A 21,224-nucleotide genomic window follows, 5' to 3' on the forward strand; every position below is an offset into this window, starting at 1 on the left:
TCTAATGTTGAACAAAAGCACTGTTGATATAGACGTGTGTAGTAAAATACAGAATTCACACACAACAGCAAAGCACTATGGGGTAGATTTTTAAAAATTGCGTGATCGCGTACTTTTGTTCGCCCACCAGGCGCGAACAAAAGTACGCTGGATTTTATAAGATACACGCGTAGCCGCGCGTATCTTATAAAATCCGGGGTCGGCGTGCGCAAGGGGGTGCACATTTGTGCAACCTGCGCGCGCCGAGCCCAGCGCGCGCTGCCTGTTCCCTCTGAGGCCGCTCCGATTTCGGAGCGGCCTCTGAGGGAACTTTCCTTCGCCCTCCCCCCACCTAACCCACCCCCCCCGGCCCTATCTAAACCCCCCCTTACCTTTGTTGGCAGATTTACGCCTGCTAAAAGCAGACATAAATCTGCGCGCGCCAGCGGGCTGCTGGCGCGCTGTCACCCGACCCGGGGGCTGGTCCGGAGGCCTCGACCACGCCCCCGGGCCGGCGCTATGCCCCTGGGCCCGCCCCCGAAACACCAGGGCCCGCCCCCGAAACGCCGCATCATTTTGGGAATGCCCATGACACGCCCCCTCTCCCGCCCCTTTTACAAAGCCCCGGGACTTACGCGCATCCCGGGGCTCTGCGCGCGTCGGCGGCCTATGCAAAATAGGCGCGCCGGCGCGCAGGGCTTTTAAAATCCGCATCTATGTATTTTCCATGAGAAAGAGATCCAAATGCAAGCTGTAACAGACTGGGAATAGTATAAGAAGAACAGCAGAGCAGTGATTCGCTGATTTAGAAAAATGTTTCCCTCTGAAATGGTCCCTTATTTTGTCAATCTGGTTTCCTTGACAACAGATCCTGGTTCTCTGACCTCACACATGTCATAGGCATCAGGGTGGATGCTATGGAAACTCCCACATGACCTGCCCAGCCTCAGGCTCTATCTTTCCAATGCAGCCAATGCTTTTCAATGGGAAACATAAACAAATGAAATGAATGACATATATTTTATTTTGGAGCTTGCTGATTTGTTTTGGGGGGCAAACAAATCAAACAAATATAACATATTCATCATGGATTGGTAATTCTTTTTAAACAAATGCACATCCTTATTAAAGTGTCACAATGATACTAAGGGGGAAGACACACATCACAACACAGAGAGCCTAATTTTTAATGTTTTCATGATCCCTTGACTGACTTTACTCCACCTTCAAGGCTGGAGTTAAATTTCCCACATTAAAAGGTATGCATTGGGCGCCTAGTGCTTTACTGCATGGGGGTAATAACTAACATCCTCATCTACATGCAATTAATATCTGATAGGCTCTAGCGGTTTCACATTTGTTATGGTGCATCTTTTGGATGCGATAATCTCCTTACTGTATCCAGCACTAGTCTAGCAGGTCCAAGATGCATGTCCAATCACACGTAAATCTGTGTGTTAGATTGAGTGCACTTTACTGCATCAGCTCCTGAAACAGAAGTGAGTTAAAGAATAAATGTAGTGTCCTATCTAGATTTCTAGCTCCCTTACTCCTCCTTTGGATTGTTCATTTTGTATTACTTTGTTAGAAGTGTATTCTATTATGAGACATTATGGCATACTATATTATTTTAGAATTTGTTGTTAGGTTTAATTTTATTAGTTTATTCATGTATGGATTTGTTTATTATTATTATATTTTAGTTTTAATTTTAATTCTTTTTTTTTCATTTTTATGAATGATAATGTTCTGTTCAGTAGTGGATTTTTATTGTCTATTATTAAGCTACTTAATTTTCTCTGCTTTTATCAAAAATTGCTTTGATTAACTGGAGTAAGAAATGTTGATTAATCAATAAATGTTGATTAATCAATAAAGAATAATAATAATATATTTTTGCTCTCTTTTCTTGTTTCAATTATACATCTTAAGACATATTCTGCCCATGTTGTATCTTACCTAGCTGTCAGGGTCAATTCTTAAACTACTCACAGTGTGAATCCCTCAGAGAAAATTATTTTCAAGTATTTTTGTTTGACAGAATTGCCTTAGAAGGATAAATAGAAAGGTGAGAATTGAGTAAACATCAGTCTTGAAGGAGTGCTGACAGCAGAAACTTCATCTGCTGCTGGTAAATTGGACTTGCTGGTATAGAGAGCTTAAATCTTGGAAAATAAATTGTCAAAGGATTAAACTATTATTATCTGTGTATATTGTGTACTACATTGTAAGTTTCATAATTGTGAAAATTGACCTTGAATTAATTATGTGAGCTAGTTTAAGGTTAGCATTTGATTATCAGTTTTATAATTCTAGGTTTACAAAGGTTACTTACTTGATCTGAGAAGATGAATGTTCTGATTCTTGGGCAAGTAGTCACTAGTTTGATTTCTACTCTCCCTCCCTTTCTCCCATCTTCCACCCACTCCAGTCACATTTTTTGACATCTATTTATTTATTTAAAATAATTATTACACACTCACAACATGGCGCCGGCTGTCCATTGCTCCTACCATGTGACAGGGGCCGACCAATGGCACCGGTAGCTCCTGTGACATAGTGAGGGAAAGGATATCGGCGCCATTTTGAATACCAGCAGCTGACGGCCCGAGTGCAGGAGATCATTCCAGGACCCCCGCTGGACCATCAAGGACTTTTGGCAAGTCGTGAGGGGGGGGGGGGGGGGTCAGGAGGGTGGGGGTTTATTCGTTAGTGATACATTCTATTCGTGGGGTTTCGCCATATGTTTCGTGACCCCCACGAATACAACGAATATGGCATATACGTTGCGGATTGCCAATATTTGCAAACGAATGCACACCCTTAGATTCTACATCTTGGTTCCTGTGAGAGCCCAAGCATCAGCATTCTGCACATCTGCAGGGCTCTTAAAGAATTAACTGGAAGGACAATATAAAGGGTATTCCAATATTCAATGCCCGAGATGATGAGAATCTTTAAGACAGTCCAGAAATCTTGAGAATCCAATAGAGGTAAAGGTTTCAATCACCTGAGCAGCCAAAATTTTAAAAAGGCAGTTTTAACTATTGACTTTATCAGATTGTGCATAGAGAGATTACTATCCAAAATAATACCAAGATTCCATACCTGTGATGAAATTTGCAACTTGTGACCTTTAATTTAAAGGATGAAGGATCATCGGCCAGAGAAAATCTTCTTAAAATAAGGATCTCTTTCTTGTCAATGTTAAGAGCCAAATTATTAAATGACATTCGAATGCTTTCAAGCAGATAGAAATAAAATGAAATGTTTCAGGCCAAGTAGGTCAGGCTGGAAGTAAAAACTGAATGTCACCAGTGTAAATTGTATAATTCACACCAAGACTAGAGAGAATTTTGCAAAGAGGTGATAGGTAAATGTTGAAGAGGGTTGCCAAAAGTGCTGAACCGCTGAATTAATAGATTGCCAACTTGACATGGCAGAAGTGATTCTAATTTGCTGGGTTCTATCTGGTAAATATAATGAAAATGAATGAAGCACTGTACCAGAAATTTCAAAGTCGTGCAACCAGGAGAGCAGAATAGTCTTGAAAAAAAAATTCTGGGCATCTAATATAGATGCACAAGATAGACCGTCCAGACCATGTATCATGTGCTGGTATCTTGTGCTGTGGTGGGGGAAAACGAACTCTCGTATTGAATGTATGTTTTCTCAGCCTGCACTGACAGCCACCTCTCCTGGGCACCCAATGCTGAGGAGGTGCCAGGGATGCACAATTTTCCCTAACACCTCCTTTTTAGAGTGACCCTTCATTTAAAAAATATATCACCTGCCCAGGAGAGGTGGCTGTGCGCACATTAGGAGAGCGGGCGCTTAATCACGAGCACCCATTTTACGTGAGCTGATATTGCAATGGCCTGTTAGTATGTCAAAGGCTGCGGTGATATCTTAATTCCCCTATCAAAACCCTGCCTGATGGTATCAAAGCAGGAAAGTAGGAGAGTTTCTGTGTTAAAGTGCATTCTGAATCTGAACTGATACTGAACAATGACAGAATTAGCATCTAAAAGATCAGTTAACTGGTTCAGTATTGCAGATTCAATGATGTTTGCAAGAAAAAGAAAGATGAGATAGGGCAATAGTTCTCAAAAACTGAAGGGTCCACACAGATGGGTTATTTTTTAACAAAGATGTACACCACTGCTTGTTTAAGCATAATGGGGTAGATTTTCAAAGGGTTATGCGCATAGGTTACCCCCCTGCACACCGAGCCTATCTTGCATAGGCTGCCGGCGCCTGCAAAGCCCCGGGATACGCGTAAGTCCCGGGGCATTCCTGGGGGGGGCATATCGGGGGCGTGTCGGGGCATGTCGCGGCCGGCGCATCATCGGGGGCATTCCGGGGGCGTGGTCGCAGCCTCCGGACCAGTCCCAGGACCGGACCATGGCCTGCCGGTGGCCGGCCCAGTGGCAGGCGTAACTTGTGCAACAAAGGTAGGGGGGGTTAGATAGGGCTGGGGGGTTGGGTTAGGTAGGGGAAGGGAGGGGAAGGTGCGGGGGGTGGAAGGAAAGTTCCCTCCGAGGCCGCTCCGATTTCGGAGCGGCCTCGGAGGGAACGGAAGCAGGCTGCATGGCTCGGCACGTGCAGGATTTTAACAGATATGCGCGGCTACACGCGTATCTATTGAAATCCGGCGTACTTTTGTTTGCGCCTGGTGCGTGAACAAAAATACGCACGCGCGTAGTTTTATAAAATCTGCCCCAATGGGTAAAGTACCTTCAACGAAGGAGAGATTCACTAGCTTTACCCCTTATTCACTAGCTTTACCCCTAGCGAACAAAAGTATGCCCATGCGTAGTTTTATAAAATCTGCCCCGATGGGTAAAGTACCTTCAATGAAGGAGAGATTCACTAAGTTTACCCCTTATTCAGTAAGGGGTAATAGCACATCCAAAACGCGCATCCAACCCCCCCGAACGTAATAGCGCCTGCAACATGCAAATGCATGATGTTGGCCCTATTAGGTATTCCCGCACGATTCAGAAAGCAAAATGTGCAGCCAAGCCGCACATTTTACTTTCATAAATTAGCGCCTACCCAAAGGTAGGCGCTAATTTCTGCCGGCACTGGGAAAGTGCACAGAAAAGCAGTAAAAACTACTTTTCTGTGCACCCTCCAACTTAATATCATGCCGATATTAAGTCGGAGGTCCCGAAAGTTAAAAAAAAGTTAAAAAAAAAAAATTGAAATGGGCCCGCGGCTCGCGGGTTGAAAACCGGATGCTCAATTTTGCTGGGGTCCGATTTCCGAACCTGTGGCTGTCAGCGGGCTCGAGAACCGATGCCGGCAAAATTGAGCGTTGGCTGTCAAACCCGCTGAAAGCCACTGCTCCTGTCTAAAAAGAGGCACTAGGGACATGCTAGTGTCCCTAGCGCCTCTCTTTATTGCCGGCCCTAATTTAAATATTTTAGTTTACTGTATCGTGCGCACAGGACACTGGCCTGTGTGCGCGCCGGGATAGCGGGCGCTAGCCTGCTCTCCCGCGAACTTTACTGTATCGGGCTGTGTGTCAGCTATCTGGGAACCAATGTCCTTTTGTATAATTTTCAAAATTGCTATTGAGCATGGGTTTAGTGAAAAGGAAGAGCAATTTTTTTTTTGAAAAAATCTGCACAATCTTATCCTTAGCTGTTTAAGCAAAAGAATCCCATTTCACATCATGTGTAAGCAATGCATCACAAGAGAGAATAGCATTAGAAGTAAACCTATTACAGATGCTAACTACTTTGTTAAAAAAAAAGTGAAATCTTTACAATGGTTTTGGGTATGAATAGAATTGGTTGAATTCTTTGTGTCCTGAGTTTCACCAACTAGTTATTTAACAGAGTGTTAACAGCTCAAAAGCTTTATTCTCAGATGTTTGAATTTGATGAGCATAATTATTTTTTGTGTTGTTAATCTGGGCACAATATAAACCTAAGTACACATCGTAAGCTGAAAGGGACGTGGGGGAAGGCCATTCTCTCCAGTGGCATTCAAGATGGCTTAAAGATCTTTTAGACTCCTTAAGAATAGAATTGAATGATGGTACCAACCTCATACACTGCGGATGAAATGGTCTTAATAGAGTTATTAAATCAACCACATTTTCAGGCTGATGCAATACCATGCACTAGCCACAGCGCATGGCTCAATGCACAATTGGGCATGCATTTCAGATGCATGTCCATACCCCCGATGCAAAATGAGGGTTAGCGCATCCAAAACTTGCATCCAATTGAGCCCAAAGTGGTATAGTGAAATTGGAAGGTGACGAGGAGCACGGTGACTAGACAGACAAGGAAATGGTGGAAATGTTAAACAAATACTTCAGTTCTGTGCTCACTATCAAAGACCCTGGAGAAGGACCATTGCTGGTTGACAAGACTCTAGAATGAAATGGGCTAGCACAACTCCTTTTACAGAAGAGTATGTACAGGAAGAACTAGGAAAATTGAATGTGGGCAAGTCCATGGGGCCGGATGAGGTACATCCCAGGATACAAGGAGATGTCCAATAAAAGACCTGTTCAATAGATTCCTGGAAAAGGGTATGGGGCTGCAATATTGGAGAACAGTGGTTGTGGTCCCGCTTCAAAAGAGTGGTAGCAGAGAGGAGGCTAGATACTACAGGTTGGTTAGCCTCACTTCGGTGGTGGGAAAATTAATGGAGACGCTGCTGAAAGAAAGGATACTGAACTATCTACAATTTGGTAGGTTGCTGGACCCGAGGAAGCATGGATTCACCAAAGGAAGGTGCTGTCAGACAAATCTGATAGATTTTTTTGATTAGGTGACTAGAAAATTGGATCAAGGAAGAGCATTCAATGACATCTATTTGGATTTCAGCAAAATCTTTAATACCATTTCACATAGGAGGATTATTAACAAAACAAGAAACTTTGGAGTGGGAGCCAAGGTGGTAGATTACAAACTGGTTGACTGATAGGAGACAGCGTGTAGTGGTAAATGGAACCTGCTCTGAAGAGAGAGCCGTGTGAAGTGGAGTGCCAAAGGGTTTGGTATTGGGACCGGTTCTGTTTAATATCTTTGTGAGTGACATTGTGGAAGGGATAGAAGGTATGTCTATTTGTGGATGATACCAAGATCTGCAACAGAGTAGACATGCTTGAAGGAGTAGAATGAATGAAAAGTGATTTATGAAGGCTTGAAGAGTGGTTGTAGATTTGGCAACTGGGATTCAATACCAAGAAGTGCAGAGCCATGCATCTGGAATACAGTAATCCAAAAGAGTGGTATGAGATTGATGTTCACAGACCAAGACCAGGATCTTGGGATGACATTTTCTGGCGATCTGACGATGGCAAAACAATGTGACAGGGTGATAGCTAAAGCCAGAAGAATGCTGGAATGCATAGAGAGAGGAATAACCAGTAAGAAAATGGAGGTGGTGATGCCCTTGTACAGGTCCTTGGTGAGGTCTCACCTGGAGTATTGTGTTCAGTTCTAGAGCCTTTATCCGAAAAAGGATAGAAACAGGACGGAGGCGGTCCAGAGAAGGGCTACCAAAATGGTGTGGAGTCAGTATCAGAACATCTATGAGGAAAGACTGAAGGATATGAATATGTATACCCTGGAAGAGAGGAGGTACAGGGGTGAAATGATACAGACCTTCAGATACCTAAAAGGTTATAATGATGTGCAAACATCAAACCTTTTCTGTTGGAAAGAAATCAGAAGAATTAGAGGACACGAAGTGAAACTCCAAGGAGGAAGCCTCAGAACCAACGTCAGAAAATATTTCTTCATGGAGAGGGTGGTGGATGCCTGGAATGCCCTTCCAGAGGAGGTGGTGAAAACCAAAACAGTGAAAGAATTCAAAAGGGCATGGGATAAATACTGTGGATCCCTAAATGCTAAGGGATGGAAATTAAGAGAAGAGTGCATGGAGTAACTTGATGAGGCGGCAGTTGTTACCCTTAACCAATAAGCCTTGATACTGTGATGCAAATCCATCATTGCTCTCTGCTTTAATGGCAGGGGGAAAAGGGGAATTGGATTCATTCAGCAACCAAGGGCCCCAACTTTTATGGTCTTGGGAAAAAAGTATGGGGGTAACTTGCTCATGCAGTGGTTACTGCCCTTAACCAATAAGACTGATACTTTGATGCAACTCAAACATTGCTCTCTGCTTCAACGGCAAGGCATAACAGGGAACTTAATTCAACAGCAATCATTAAGGACTAGTGTGGGAAACTGACTTTTATGGTCTGGGAAACAGATAAGTATGGAGTAACCTACATGGCACAGCAGATACTACCATAAACTTTCTGGGCAAACTGGATGGACTATTTGTTCCTCTTCCGCCATCTTTTCTATGTTTCTATGTTTCTATATTAATAGCATATATCACATGTAAATTCATGTTGTTGAGACTATTACCTATTTCCCCTGATGCAAAAAAAAAAAATATATGCGCCCAGCATGCACATTTTAACCAGCAAAAATTAACGCCTGCCTGGAGCAAGCATAAATTGAGGAGCCCAAAATAAATTACAGAAAACCAGAACAGTGTGCCGGTGGTCAGGTTAGGAAAAGGGATGCTCAATTAACGAATGTCTATTTTCCTAACCTGTGTCTGTGTACATTAAGGGAACGAGTGCCCAATCACGGGTGCCCATTTAACGCATGCCGATATTGCATCGGCCTGTTTGACTTGTTATATGCTATGTCTCAACAAGGGAATTTAGATCAGACACGTTGATCTCAGCCAGCAAGGGATTAATTTACTAAGCTTTTTCTCCCATTCTGTGTCTATGGGAAAAATGATTAGTATATAACCCCCAGCAGCCCCAAACTGGTTGAGGTCAATGTGAACATGCTTTAGCATGGGAAGTTGATTAGTAAGTGTTGTACCATTTTTCCGAGTAAGCATGATATCATGAACAACTAAACAATGGTTAGACCAGGGGACGGTTTTTAACAATACTTTGGGAACAGTTCCTGACAGCAATAATGAGTTTATAGAAACAAAATGTGTTCATATTTATGCATCGGTCCGTGAACAATCTGATCCCATTCAAATGCTGACATTGAATCTATAAATGCCACCCCTGAGGTTGACAGTGGTTGTTGATCATAGTGTAGATTGAAATCACAAGCAATATTGTTGACTTAAGTTAGTCAGTAATTTCAGTCTCCCTATTGCACAAAAGTGCAGGGAGACAATAGGTTAAGCAAAGGCTCACTGCAGTAGAATTTGCAATAAGGATCTCATGGGGAGGAAAAGGTTTAAAATCCATTAAGGAGAAGCTTAAATACTGTAAGAAGCCCACCTCCTCATTTGTGTTGATGTGGTTGTAATAAAAAAAGCAATACCCCTTAGAGCATAATTGGTTCAGAAAGATAGTCAGTATTGCACAACCAAGTCTCAGTTATACATAAATAGTAAGGATGTGAATCGTTTTTTGATGATTTAAAATATCGTCCGATATATTTTAAATCGTCAAAAATCGTTAGTGCCGCGATACAATAACAATTCCCCCGATTTATTGTCAAGAAATCGTAAATTGGGGGAAGGGGTAGGGCGGGAAAACCGGCACACTAAAACAACCCTAAAACCCACCCTGACCCTTTAAAATAAATCCCCCACCCTCCCGAACCCCCCCAAAATGCCTTAAATTACCTGGGGTCCAGAGGAAGGGTCCCGCTGTGATCCTTTACTCTCGGACCTCTGGTGCGTTGTAGAAATGGCGCCGGCGCTACCTTTGCCTTGTCATATGACAGGTCAAAGGTAGCGCCGGCGCCATTTTGTTTTTTGTCCCCCGACATCAGGAGCGTAGGAGATTGCTCCCGGACCCCCACTGGACCCCCAGGGACTTTTGGCCAGCTTGGGGGGGGCCTCCTGACCCCCACAAGACTTGCCAGAAGTCCAGCAGGGGTCCGGGAACGACTTCCTGCACGCAAATCGTTTTTCCGTACGGAAAAACGATTCATGGTAGGAGATCGCTCCCGGACCCCCGCTGGACCCTAGGGACTTTTGGCCAGCTTGGGGGGGCCTCCTGACCCCCACAAGACTTGCCAAAAGTCCAGCGGGGGTCCGGAACGACCTCCTGCAGTCGAATCGTGTTGCCGTACGGCCGGCGCCATTTTGCGCAAAATGTCTGTATGTGAATGGCAGTAATTTGAATATTAAGAAAGAAGAATGTATGACATTTCAGAAACATGGTGGAAAGATGAGAACCAATGGGACACTATGTTACCAGGATATAAATTATCTTGATTTGACAGGGAGATCAAATTGGTGGCACTCTTTCCACCCAGGAAAGAGATCTAGGCATCACAGTGGAAAATACATTGAAATCATCGGCTCAGTGTGCTGTGGCGATCAAAAAAGCAAACAGAATGTTAGGAATTATTAGGAAGGGAATGGCAAATAAAACGATGGATGTCATAATGCTTCTGAATCACTCCATGGTGAGACCGCATCTTGAATACTGTGTGCAGTTCTGGTCACTGCATCTCAAAAAGGATATAGCTGCACTGGAGAAAGTACAGAGAAGGGTGACCAGAATGATAAAGGGCATGGAATGGTTGCCCTATGAGGAAAGGCTAAAGAAATTAGTGCTATTCAGTTTGGAGAAGAGACGACTGACGGGGCATATGATAGAAGTCTACAAAATCATGAAAGGACTTGAATAAGTTAATGTAAATCAGTTATTTACTCTCTCAGGTAATAGAAGGACCAGGGGACACTACATGAATTTAACAAGTAGCTCATTTAAAACAAATCAAAGAAAAATCTTTTTCACTCAGTGCATAGTTAAGCTCTGGAATTCCTTGCCAGAGGATATGGTTACAGCAGTTAGTGTAACTAGGTTTAAAAAAGTTTTGGATAAGTTCCTAGAGGATAAATCCATAAACTGCTATTATGGTAATTAATAAGCAATAGCAGCTTGTGATTTATCTAATGTTTGGGTACATGCCAGATACTTGTAACTTGGATTGGCCACTGTTGGAAACAGGATGCTGGGCTTGATGGCGGCTTTTTCTGACCCAATATGGCATATCTTATGTTCTTATGATGTCACAGAGCCAAGCATGATAAAAAATCCTGCATGAAATAAAATGCATTGTGAAATCCTTGAGGATAAAAATTCCATTTTTGACAGGTAAGACTATGGCCAAGATAATCAAACAGATGTGGAATGCTAGCTGAAATTAGAAATATAAAAAATGTTGACGTATTTGCCAGCCTTCCCGATAGCGACCTAATGCCCACCTTCACTAGCATTAAAACGAATTTGTCCTCCCCCAACTGACTGGTCCACTCTATTTTATTCTGCAATATACAGTTAAATTATTATACTCTATGTTACTCTATAAAAGTTATACTGTTAAATTTTTGTTGACCCTGTTTCATCATTACTCATATTTCCTTCCAAATTATATTGTTACAGATGACACGAAGTTATAATGTAAAATAAGAAGCATAATTCTTATTGGACCTGCATTACACTGTAAACCGATGTGATATGCCAGATAAGAGGCGCAATAAAGAAACACTGGCGACCCCTACAAGTTGTACACCCAGTATTTGCTTCTCCATTACGTATTGCATACTCCCGGGCTCAGAATATCAGAGATCAAGTTGTTCGATCCAGCAATTATAATCCTGTCCCAGAAATGCCAGCGACTCAGATCTGTGATTGTCATCTGTGCAAACAAAAACTTCCTGATTCAGAATATCATCTATTTCAAGGCCATGAAGTTCTATCAGCGACAGAATTTTCATGTAAAACCACCTATGTGATATATTGTATAATATGCCCATGTAAATTGTTATACATGGGGATGACACAGCGGACATTATGAGTTCGCTTGACGGAACATAAATCGTGACTGAAAACACAAAAAGAGGAAGCACCATTAGTGGATCATTTCTTGAGTCATAATCATCTCATACAAGATTGTAGATGGACGGTTCTAGAGAAGGTTTCGGCACATTGGCGAGATGGGGATAGAGTAACTTGCCTCATTCAACAGGAACAAAAATGGATCTTTAAGCTTCACACAGTGGATCCTTTTGGACTTAATAGAGAAATAGAATGGATGGCATTTCGCTGAAGTATTAAAGGGATTGTTGCGACATTATTCAGTGGAGATGCATGTTTAGGTGCATGCATGTCATTATGTAATTATTTGGAGCCCTTTAAATTTCCCAAGTCTACATAGGTCATCACGTCTACAAAGACACATCATTGCGTGAAATGTTAGGTAAGCTCCACTGACTTGAGCGTTTGAAAAGCATAGACGCCATGAAAGAGAAATGCTATCCAGTCATCTAAGTAAGTCCTTTGCTCATTGTAAAGAATCTGATTTTCAGAATGAGATGTCTAAATATGATTTATTACTTTGCAGAAAATTAAGATGGGACTGTAAATACTTCAGCTGAGTAAATGTTAATTCCAGCCCCTGAAGCAGCAGTTTCCAAAACATGGTACTGTGTTGGGCCTGAAGTAATTCTCAAAATTGGGAAGTAGTGCACTTTTTACAATTTATAATATTGAAAAACTTTAAAAAAATGACTTAATGGCCCTATGATTATACATGTGCCCCTGTGATTTATCAACAGAGCATAAGTCATGTTCTAAAAGATATGAACTAAGGGGTTTTATGATGGTCCCATAAAACTATTAAAAAATTATTTATATGAATTGATAAAGCTGGCAAATAAGTCTACATTTTCATATTTGCAATAGTGTCGTGTTGCCCTATAAGGCATGGTTTTTCTAAAGCTGAAATTAGAAAGGCATAAAAAATTGGCAACGCAATAATTATCCCAGTATCGATTGGATCAATGTCTCATTGGGACATGCTAGAAAGGTTAAAACATGAATTTTAAGAGCCCAGCATGCACATTAATTAGGGGATATTAATTAGGGATGAATATGTTGGGCTTTCACACAAGCGGATTTTAAAAGCTGCCAAGATATGGATGTTATAAATGACTGCTTCACAGAGCAGCTAGTCTTACATCCGATGAGAAAGGCAGCTATTTTAGTTCTAATCAACAGTAGAATGCACAACATGGTGCAAGGACATGGACATGGTGTCCAGTGACATAATTACTGGAAAGAGGACATTAAGAATAATTACTGCAGTATCATATTACTAAAAACTGTGGAATTAGACTAGAAAATGATTATTCTTTGAGTGGTCTTCGAAGATCTTAGATCTCTTTGTAGACCCGCTAAATGCCAGCTAAACAGAGTGTCATGAAGTGGAACAATTATAGTTTAGCTTAGGATGTTGTTTACTGCATATCCATAAGTCTTATGATATAATGTTGCAACCAGCTTTCTGAAATAGGCATGCTGTTTATGGGGCTGGCGAAATGTCTCGAGTTAAGGGATGTAGAAAAACATCACAAGGTGCCTTTCTAAAATGGAGGCTCAGGGATACATGGCTTTAGATCTAAAATGGAAGACAGTCGGACGTGCTATGACATTATGATATACGATGTTGAATGAGCAAAGGATTGGGTTGAGGGAGGTAGACCTGACTCTTAATTGGCTCTGGGATATAGCTACTAAGATAAGGATATGATTTGGGAAAATGTGTAACCAAAGCATAATCTGTTGATTGGTTGTGTATGCTATTAATGATACATAAGAAACATATTGTAGACTGAGATTGTAATAGACAGAGAGAAAGCAACTTAGTGATTCGTTTTTTAACTTGTCCTGTGCAGTGGCGTGATAAGGGGGGGGGTGTGTGTGCGGGGCTGCGCTCGTGCTAGAAGAAGAGGGAAGCCTCTGGGCGGAGAGCAGTGTGAGCACTGGGCAGCCGCCTAGAGTGCCACGGGTCTGGAGCTGGCAACTGCATAGCCTTTTCTTCTTCCTGCCCCTTGTGGCCAAGAAGAGGATGTGGTGGGTCCATGTGGGCGAGATGAAGAAAAGGACACGCAGTCACAGCCCGAAGCAGGAGGAAGAGCAACAGCGCTGCCCACCCCACCCTCCCCACCACAGATGCGGGAGATAGAGCTGCACCAGCCCCCAAACCATCTCAAGAAAAATGAAGAGTCCCCATCTGTCGCGAGGGCTGAAGGAGGAAACTGCTGCTGTGCTTTTGATGGGGAGCAGGTAGGAAGAGAGAGAGAGAGTGTGTTTGTATCTATGTGTATTTTAGAGTCTGTGTGTGTGTGTGGGTGGGAGTGAGGGTGCATGTTTGTGTGTGAGAGAGGGAGCTGTGTGAAGGGGTGTGTATGTATGAAAGAGAATTGGAGGGAGCCTGTGTGCAGGGGTGTGTGAAAGTGTGTGCAAGAGAAAGAAAGAGCCTGTGTGAGGGAGAGGGGAACCAGAGATCACTGGGTGGGGGGTGGGGGAGGGATGGAGGAGTGAATCAGGAGAGGGGCGAGGAGGGACAGAGAAGTGAATTGGGGGGGGGGGGGGGAGGGAGGGTGATCCCAAAGAAAGTATCCACCCCATGTGGCAAATACTTTAGGTACACCACTGGTCCTGTGTTACTTTCAATAAAAAACATAAAGAGGAAATACTGGCTTGATGTGAAATCTATCTTTACAACCACCTTTCATTTTATAAGTTGCTCTGGGAGATAGTCCAGGGATAGCCTGCCTGTGGCCTTTCACACAAGTGGGTTCCTTTTGTTACCGGAAATCCACAGGATCTTTGTTTTCAATTTTTATTTTATTTTACCCTGGAATTTATCTGTTTATTATAATGAACAAAAAAATGGGAGAACTTCAGTGGCAAAATGGAGTTATTTTTTTCCATTAATTTTTCTCCTATTTTTGTTTGCTATTAGAAATACTGATAAATTGCAGAGAAAAAAAAATAAACACTGCAAATGATGGTGCCTATAACTTTAAAAAAAGAGTCTGAAATCATGAGGAAATTAGAAAAAAAACTAAAAGACTGGTTGCAAAGGTTAAAATTTTGCATGAGACATGTACATTGTTTATCTAAAAATACCATCTTGGAAGTCCAAATAAAATGTATCCCAAAAGGTCAAAGGAGCACCAAATGATACCACAAAAAAATAACATATGATCTTTGTCCCAATAAAGACAATTTGAAAATTGACCATATATATTCAAGGCTTCAATTTTCTGCAAAAACATTAAAGATTCTGCAGCTGAAAACTGAAATTTCTGCAACCCCAAATTTATTTATTTTTGTATCAGTATAGAGTTTGGTTATTGCATGCACAGTATATGTATGAAGTAGAAGGAAAAGGAATGGAAACTATCAAACAAGGAAGAGATTTGGAGAAATCATCTCAGATGATCTCAGGGTTGTCAGTCAATATAATAATGGAACTAGAAAAGCTAATAGTATGCTCAGTTGCATAAATAATAGTACCATCAGCAGGAATATGGAAGTAGCACTGACATTGTATGGGTTACTAATGAGACCTCACCTTGAGTACTGTGTTCATTTGTAGAAGCCACATCTTTGTAAGGACATTGAGAGTGTTGAAGCGGTTCAAACAGTGGCTACCAAAATAGTACAAGGCTTGCAACACAAATCCTATAAAAAAAAGAGGCTTAAAACATGCAAATTGTACTTTCTGGACAAAAGAAGTAAAAGGGAAGATATTCATTTCTTTACTAAAAAAAAGGATATATATTACCATTCCTGTTTCATCAGAATGCCTGAAGTGCAATAGCAATCGTAAATTATACAAACTATCAGTAACTAACAATAAAATATGAAAATACAACTGAAAGCTCTACAAACCTTCTCAATAGAGGCCATCCAACTATTGACTTGCTTGACATTCCCAACAATGCATCTAGCCTAATTCTTGGCTTAATACTGTTGCGACCGTCGGTCTGCGACAGCTTTGCCCCGCCTACCTCACTCTTCTTGCTGCTCCTCCCGCTCACCTCGGACTACTGGCTGCCGCAGGGTCTGTCTGCTGTCCTCTCCGGCGTCCCTGGACCAGTTTTGGTGCTGCTTCCCGTCATGCTCCTCCAAGGTACTATAGGGCATGCGCGCGCGTGCACACCACCCTCATCTTTATTTCCTCATTGGCGTGAACCTCAGGGGCGTCCCCCTGAGATGACGTCACGCTGCCTGGATATTTAAGCCTACTTCTTTTGCTAGATAATTGAGTTAACAACCGGAATACTACGGATGGGATTCGCTCTCTGTACCAAAGCTGCTCTGCCACTCCAGCGTTACCTGGAACTCTTATTGCTATTGGGGTACCCGCTTCTCGGGGGCCTCTTCTGCTTCTTTCAGGTGCTATCAGGAAACCAGTACTCGCTCCTCGAGGGCCCATGTTCTCTGAGTCGCTGCCTGCATCTACAACCCTTTCTACTTGGAAGACTTCACTAACAGTTTCCAACTGTGAGTACAACTACCATCTATTCCACAGTACTGCTTCCCTGGAACCAGGTACTCGCTCCTCGAGGGCCTGCCCTCTCTTCCAGTGCCAGACCTCTTATCTAGTGGAATCGATGTGTGAGTACAATACCACTGAGTCTCTCTACTCTAAGGGATTTGGTACTTGCTCCTCGAGGGCCTGCTCTCCCTGTCTCGGAGCTTCTCCTATTCTACCTGGGACTCTGTATGTTTCTCACTGTGTACTCATAACTCTCAGTCTCTTTCCACTACAGCACAACCAAGCAGAGGATTCATTGTTCCAGCGTCCTGTGGGATACTCGTCCAGCCGGGCTCAACATCCACAACTCACTACTGCCACCTCTGGTGGTTTCCAAAACTGTTTAAATAAAGATTCAAATCTGTGTTTGTGTGTCCATAGTCTAGCCTGACACCGTGGTCCCTCATGGGACTGCCCCCATGGGCGTGGTCAGCTGCCACATTGTCCAAGGATCCACCCAAATATCAATAACCATAACAGATTGCTAACTTCATGGATTCGACTCAGCTCATTGCTTTGCAGGCCTTTCCAGGCCCCGCCCTGCACATTGCTGAACAACAAGATGCATTGGAGAAACTCACTACTGCGTTTCATCAGTTGCACACACAGAAGAATCAAGGCTCTACTTCCAGTTGTTGCATTCGTGCCTCTTCTCGCTCCACCCTCTTACCTGGGATGCAACTCCCTTTGGCTCTGACAGACAGTGCAGCCATGGCTTCTCTCCGCCTCTTGGTCCCAGTCCCCCGGGCTGGCCTGATTCTTCGGATACGCCATGTTCCCAATGACATAAGGGCGTGCACGCATGCTCCAGCCTTTATACCAGCAAGGGCGTGAACCTCGGGGGCATCCCCCCGTAGTGACGTCATCTATCTGCACTTTAAAAGGTCTTTGTTTGCTAACCTCTAATGAGTTAGCAAGGAACTCCAATGGGACTTGCTTTGGCAGTCCAAGATACTTGCACCAATGATCCGAGTTAGCCGGGGAACCCGTCCCTACTACTCGGCCTTTTCAAACTTACCAGGAGTACCCGCTCCATGGGGGTTCCACTCTCTCTTCTTGTTTTCAGATTGCCAGAACACTCGGAAGACTCCTCAATTCCTGGAAGCGATCGCGGACGTGAACACAGTGAGTTCTAATACATAGGAATCAGTACTCGCTCCACGAGGGCCTACATTCCTATAGCTCTGTAGACTCCTTTCCGTCCAAGACGTTATCGCAGGTACGGAGATCAAGAGTTACATTGGCAAGATTACAGATAGAACCGGTACTCGCTCCATGAGGGCCCATGTTCCTAGAATCTTATACAGACTCTCTTCTACTCTAGAAGCCATTTCATATACAGCAATCGTGAGTACTTATTACAGATTGTTTGTGGGAACCAGTGCTCGCCTACGGCTCCTGTTCCTGAATGTACTGAAGACTCTCTGTGGCATAGAGACCATTGCAGACATCTACTATTGTGAGTGTACCATCTTGTATCCAGCATACCCTGTCTACTCACTACTTCTAGTCTCTCTCTACAGCTCAGCGACCCAGAGATTATATTCCAGTATCAGAAGGACTACAGCCTTGCCGGACATAGCGACTCACTACTGCCACCTCTGGTGGTCCAGCTTCCAGTCTAATAAAGAACTATTGTGTTTATTTCATATTCTAGCCTAGCTGATGGTTCCTCTCAGGAATCTCCTCCTCCGTCATTCCATGCATAGACCACAACAGTTTACAGTGACATTCATAGTTATAACTCAACAAACGTTGATTGGTTACAGAGGTAGCATTCATATACATGCATTAATGGTAAGCTGTTTCATAGCAACAGGGCAGTGACTAAGAATGCCCTTGATCTATAACAGACCACTCACATCTTCCAAGTTGTGGGATTTACAAGCAGTTTATCATCTCTGCCGCTCCGGTTCCCGTTTCACCGCGCCACACCGTTCCCCCCTCGTGAGTAGTCTCCGCCCCTAGTGACATCAGCAAAGGGCATCGAGGGGGCCATAAGTGCGGCGCATGGAACCGGAGAGTGACCTGCTCCTCTCCGTTTGCCTCTGCCACTGCCTCTGTTGCCATCCGAGGCCCTGCTGTGGGATTTACAAGCAGTTTATCATCTCTGCCGCTCCGGTTCCCGTTTCACCATGCCGCACCGTTCCCCCCTCGTGAGTAGTCTCTGCCCCTAGTGACATCAGCAAAGGGCGTTGAGGGGGCCATAAGTGCAGCGCAGGGAACCTAGGCATTGCACGCCAGACATTGCGCTCCGAAGGGGCGCAACAAAGGGGCATGCCCCTTTGTTTGCCCCTTCATGCAGCACCTAGATTAGCTCTTTGAGTGAAGTGAAAAAAAAAAACAACCCAGCAGTCATAATGAAAACCTATCTTGGCTCTTTAAAAAACATTGCAGTAATAATGGATAAAGGTAAATACTCGCCTGCTCTAGGACTAGAGAAGCCATCAAATGCATTAAGAAGAAAAAAAGCTAAGAGGAAAGCTACGTACCCCAACTTGATTAAGATTAAACAAATGATTTTAATATAATGAGAAACTGTTTAGTACTATCCTTTTTACTGATAAACATCCAGGCATTAACAAAAAAGACCACGATAACTGACGATATGTTAAGAGATGCTAACCTTGCTTTTATTGCAGTAACAGAGACATGGTTAAAAAAGTCAGATACTGTGGTTTTAAATCAAATTGCAAATGAAAAATATAAGATAGACACAATCCCAAGATTACAAAGAAAAGGAGGAGGGATAATGTTGATCAGTAAAAAAAGCCTAGAATTAAAGAAAATAACGGGTGGATTTTAAAAGCCCTGCTCGCCTAAATCCGCCTGGATTTAGGCGAGCAGGGCCCTTGCGCGCTGGCGCGCCTATTTTGCATAGGCCGCCGGTGCACGCAGAGCCCCGGGACGCGCGTAAGTCCTGGGGTTTTTTGAAGGGGGCGTGTCGGGGGCGGGGCCGAACGACACGACGTTTCGGGGGCGGGACGCGGCGTTTCGTGGGCGGGACTGGGGGCATGGTCGAGGCCTCCAGACCAGCCCCCGGGTCGGATGACGGCTCGTCAGCAGTCTGCTGGCGTGCGTAGATTTACGTCTGCTTCTCGCAGGCGTAAATCTAGGGACAAAGGTAAGGGCGGGGGGTTTAGATAGGGCCGAGGGGGTGGGTTAGGTAGGGGAAGGGAGGGGAAGGTGAGGGGAGGGCGAAAGAAAGTTCCCTCCGAGGCCGCTCCGATTTCACAGCGGCCTTGGAGGGAACGGAGGCAGGCTGCGCGGCTCGGCGCGCGCAGGCTGCCCAAAATCGGCAGCCTTGCGCGCGCCGATCCAGGATTTTATAAGATACGCGCGGCTATGCGCGTATCTTATAAAATCCTGCATACTTTTGTTTGCGGCTGCTGTGCGAACAAAAGTACGCGATCGCGCTTTTTAAAAAAATCTACCCCTAAATGTAGAACCACCTGAAAAGCATGAAATTGTGGTTTTTTAATCCATCAATCTACAAATATGTATTGTGTACTATCCCCCTGGTTTATTAGAATTCAATATATCCCCTATGATTGAATATTTATTATTAGTGATGAACCCAAACAAGCCAGTTATTTTATTAGGAGATTTTAATCTACATATGAACAATTGTCCATTATCCCCAGCTTGTAGTATGCTGATCGAGGCACTTCAAGCAATAGGCTTGGAGTGACTCGAAACGAGCACTACCCATAAAAGAGGAAATGCATTAGACCTAATTTTCTTGAACTCAAAATTTACCACAACAGAAAATTTTTCGGTTGAACCAGTTCCTTGGTCGGACCACTATTTGATACATGTAAACAGTTCATTTATATCTCACTGTACGATGAAAGCAAAGAAGAAATTGGAATTCCAATATAGACCCCAAGTCAATATAGAAAGACTGCAGAAAGAATTAGTAGAGTATTTACCTAAGATGAAGCTCGAAACAGCACAAGAATCCACAGAAGAATGGTATAGAATGTCGCAAGAAATCACAGAGAAAATAAATCCTCTAAAAACTAAAACAGTGAACGAGTCAAAAAAACAAAATCCATGGTATAATAATAACTTAAACAAAGAAAGACCTTAAAAGAAAAGAAAGAAAATGGCAAAAAGAAAAAACTTTGATTGCATTAACAAATTATTGTGTATATTTAGCACATTACAAAAAAATCAATAAATCTAAGGAAAAGAGAGTACTGTGATATGAAAATTCAAAGATACACAAATAACCAAAACGCCCTCTTTATTATTGTGAAAAGTCTGGCAAGTAATCCATCTGAAAGAGAAAATAATCAACCCGAGATAAATTGTAATGATTTAGCCTTTTTCTTTAAGAATAAACTAGAAACCCTTTTAGAGACGTTAGACAATAATAATCAGGTAATTGTTATGCCAAAAAGAGAGATGCCTCCCTGGGCCAATTTTAACGATACAACCATAGATGAAATTGAAAGTCTGGTGAGGAAGCTAAACCTGGCAAATCACCCTATTGATGTAATTAATACACTTACTTTAAAGCAATGTGTAAATGAAATAGCCCCTGTGTTAAGAAAGTTAAGGAAGGCTATGGGACGTTAATGATGTTGAAATGGCTCAAACCACTGTTATCCCAAGAGAATTTTAGATTAGTATTGCACTCAATGATATTCACAGGATTGGACTACCAAAAGTCATACTTAGACCTTTGCAGATTTTACAGAATATCGCGGCACGTAGGAAAAGAAAGAAGTGAAGAAGGGGGAGGGGAAATGATAGGTCGTTGGATTGACATATCCTAAGAAGGAAGCAGGTAAGATGGTTGAAGTGAAAAGTTGAGGCAATATGTGTCAAGTGGGTGGAGTTGAAAAGATCAAAATTTCATTTTTGATG

The sequence above is a fragment of the Rhinatrema bivittatum genome, chromosome 2, assembly GCF_901001135.1.
Source record: "Rhinatrema bivittatum chromosome 2, aRhiBiv1.1, whole genome shotgun sequence".
Lineage (NCBI taxonomy): Eukaryota > Metazoa > Chordata > Amphibia > Gymnophiona > Rhinatrematidae > Rhinatrema > Rhinatrema bivittatum.